Source organism: Rhinopithecus bieti, unplaced genomic scaffold (assembly GCF_001698545.2).
Source record: "Rhinopithecus bieti isolate Rb0 unplaced genomic scaffold, ASM169854v2 scaffold_49371, whole genome shotgun sequence".
Classification (NCBI taxonomy): Eukaryota; Metazoa; Chordata; class Mammalia; order Primates; family Cercopithecidae; genus Rhinopithecus; species Rhinopithecus bieti.
The window spans coordinates 1,526,935-1,530,839 of record NW_016821003.1 but is presented as its reverse complement, the minus strand read 5'-3'; the positions used below and the strand labels follow the sequence as shown (position 1 = coordinate 1,530,839).

Genomic DNA, 3,905 nt, shown 5'->3' with positions numbered 1-3,905 from the left:
GAAAGAGGTGCATGTATCTGTTATAAAATGTCATCCTTCAATGAAAATCTCATGGAACATTTTATGATTTTCATTACAAAGACCATCAATAATATGTTTTGTGTCCAAAAGTAAGATCACATTTTGAACAGGGGGAAAAACATTCAATTGAACAAACTATTCATTCTTACTTTTCATCATGAGTTCCTTTTACATATTGTCAACAGAGATTATTAGAACAGGACAAAAAGCAAGACTATAACTTGTGCCTAATCAAAAGACCCCATTCAGAAACTAAAACTTAGTTCAAATTCTGGGTCTGTGTGGGAGGACTTTAGAGACTGTCTGCAAGTAACTTATTACGTTGCCATCTATTTAGAAGTCCAAGCTAATGATGCGAACCACTTTAATGAGTAAATGAAAACCTATATAAAATAAATGGCCCATCAAATTGGAAAAAAGAAAGATACATTAGCAGGTATTAATATACCTTTACTTTTGGGTGAAGCAGATCCTGTATATATCTTACAATTTCTTGGAAGTTCCCACAGGGAGCCAACTCTCTTCTATCATTCATTTTAAACTCTATATAATGATAATCCATCATTATGAAAGCAAGCATTTGAAAAGACTGCAATAACCACTTATGAAGCTTTCTCTACCATCTATTTAAATGATAAAATTTGATATTGCTGATGATTGAATTGAAAAGAATTAAGGGGAAATAAATTTAAATTTGCTAAGTGGTTAGTTTTTAAAATCTGCTATATATTGACAGTTGAATTGAAATGAATTAAATAAAATAATATATTTAATTATGTGTATGTTTAAATTATAAATCTCAAACCAGTTCTGCAAAATCAATATAATTATCCCCATTTAAAATTAAAAACATTGAGACTTCAAAGGAATGCCAGAATTAGCCAAGGTCATACAGAAATAAATGGTTGATCTAGTATTCCTATAGGAATTCATATCTGTCACACTCCTAATATTTATCTATTTCCATTATAGAACTACAAATGAGGAAATCATTAATCATTTCTCTTGCTGTAAAAATAGCAGCTCACTATGAGCCAAGCTCAGTGCTAAGGATTTACATGCATTTTCTCGTCATTGGTTTTCTCATAGCTGCATTTGTGTTAGGTGTTACTACATACTGTATTCTCAAGGGAGGTGAGGCAGAAAATATCTCTGATTGTTTTTAATATCCTTAATTACTTGAAGAATGCAATGATAGATAAATGAAGGAATAAACAATGGAGTTCAAGCCATTAAGTCTATCTGATTTAACTATAAGCTCCATGTAGATCTGGAGATAAATGTAACATTATTTGTTATAAATGTAACCTTCTATGTGTATACAATTCTTTTATAATTTTAGTGCTTAGCTAAGTGACTTTGATAGCCCAGAATTTGTACTAATAAAAAAGTGACCACATTTTATGTTGACAAGATTGCTTATTCACTGTATTTTTGGCAAAATAATACATCTATACTTTAATCCTAACACTAACTTAACCTTAGTCTACTTCTCACATTCACTGACCGCTCCTTTCCCTTGTCATACAGTTTCTACACTAGCCATGTATTCATCTCCAATTCAAGAAACACACTAAACTCTCAACTTCCACACTTCACAAATATTCTTCTCTCTACCTGGAATGTTATTTTTCTTCCTTTCACCCAGTATCTTTTTCTTTGGAAATACCTTTCTGTCTTCATTATTTTTTCCTAATCTGTGTTACCCTAGCATCTTACTTTCCCTACTTTAGTCCTTATCCTATTGTGTAAAGGTTTTTATTTAATTGTCTATATTTCCCTCTACTATATAAGCCAATTGAGGGCAGAGGTCATAGCTTGTTGACCATTCGATCCTGAATCATTTCAAATATTAAGAGCTAATTAAATTACATTAAAAATCTTGTTATCATCTGCACAAAAAACAATATATTACTAGTGCTAGCTATATTAAAACCCCATACATAATTTCTGCCTACTATCCCTAGTGTATTTTGTGGGACAGAAAAAAGACACATTTTCACTATGATATATTATTATATTATTCCCTAGAGCCTCCAGAAAGGAATGCAGCCCTGTGGTTACCTTGATTATAACTAGTGATACACAAGTCAAACTTCTGGCATATAGAGCTGCAAGATAATAAATTTGCTTTGCTTATGCAGCTAAGTATGTGGTAATTTGCTATGACAACAATAGAACACTAATGCATTCTCACAGTTTTACTTATATATGGTGCCTTTGTTTATCTCACTACCAGACTGTTAGCTCCTTGAGAGCAAATGTAAGAAACATGCCTTGCCTCTATAGTTTCCATCAGTAAGTGTTAATATTTGATTATAAAGTAGAATGAAACTTCTATGTTTTCTGATCTAACATTAATGTTTAAATCTCAGCTGAAATATCCTGCCATTCAGTGTCTGAGAATATCTCCAGTGGTTGGGAATCGATTATCTACTAAATAGCTTCAGTGTTTGGGAATCCACTATTTATTCAGACAATCCCCATTTAGTCTTTGGCAGTTCTGACTTTGCATGTCAGGGAGAAGCCATTGATCAATAGAAGGAGAAATTTGTAATTCTACTCATTGATGAATGTCCTAGTTTTGCTCTTTAGGACAAAATGAGTTACTCTTTCTTACTTCCCTCGTATGGGAACGGCTGACATTCCCCTCCATGAGTACTGTCTTCAGTCTCAGCATAACCTGTTGGTCCGTGGTTTCCTATGTGTCACAAGCTCAAAGCCCTTTCCAGTCCTGCTGGTGAGTCTTTCGGTAGTCTTCATTTTGAGACCAACGTTTATAAATCAGACATTCAGGCTTAGGATAGTCTTGTTAAATCCTGTGGAAAAGCCTCTTACTGAAAACAGAGTATTCAAAAACAAATTTTATTTCGTTTGGCCACAGGCAGTAAGTAACATGAAGTTTGAAAAATACGAGGGGAAAATATTTTTTAGCAGTCATTGTGGTCTTAGTAAGAGTTCCTATGCAACCCATACTATAAGATAAAAACAGGCTAACCAGTTAGTTGTTGATTGCAGTGAGCCAGGTATTATTTTTCTTGTCCTGGCCAAGGATGATAGCAATGAAGGAAGAGATAAGCAGTGCAATTTTAAATATATTTTGATACCAAAACCAGCAGAAGTTGCTGATGGTTTAGTTTTATTATGTGAAGGGTAGAAAGACATCAAGGATGTTTTCAAGTTCTAAGAGGCCAAATAGGCACTTTCTCAGACGTGGAGTGGTGTGGAGCAGGATTATGTTTGGGGAAAAACTGAAAAGTATGTTTTTGAATATGCTCATTTTGAAATAACCTATTAAACAATCCAAATGGAGATGTTGAGAAAGAAGTTGAATATAAAAGTCGGAGAAATGTCCAAGCTGGACATATAAAATTGTAAGCTATCAGGGACAGAAATTTTTTTTAAGCCATGAGAGTAGGAGGAGTGATGTAAAGAGTAGCTATAGAAAGAGTCCTAATCCATCAATCATTCACAGTACAATGTTCAGAGATTTGCAAGATGATGAGAAACCAGCAAAGGATAGGTAGAAAAAGCAGCTATTCAGGCAGGGCGCGATGGCTCAAGCCTGTAATCCTAGCACTTTGGGAAGCTGAGGCAGGCGAATCACGAGGTCAGGAGATCGAGACCATCCTGGTTAACATGGTGAAACCCCATCTCTACTAAAAATACAAAAAATTAGCTGAGCGTGGTGGCACATGCCTGTAGAACCAGCTGCCCACGAGGCTGAGGCAGGAGAATCGCTTGAACCCAGGAGGTGGAGGTTGCAGTGAGCCAAGATCATGTCACTTGAAACCGTGTCAAAAGAGAGAAAGAAAGAAAGAAAGAAAGAAAGAAAGAAAGAAAGAAAGAAAGAAAGAAAGAAAGAAAGAAAAAAAGAAAGAAAG

At 34.7% G+C, this 3,905-nt stretch overlaps 1 long non-coding RNA gene across 1 annotated transcript in view; it reads left to right on the top strand.

Annotated features, from left to right (window-relative positions):
• Positions 1–2,239: 2,239 nt before the first annotated feature.
• LOC108520659 (uncharacterized) overlaps positions 2,240–3,905 on the top strand; it is a 7,968-nt gene continuing 6,302 nt past the window's right edge. Inside the window, exon 1 of the long non-coding RNA XR_001882965.1 lies at positions 2,240–2,319. This is a non-coding gene — a long non-coding RNA (uncharacterized LOC108520659). The remainder of the gene's footprint in view (positions 2,320–3,905) is intronic.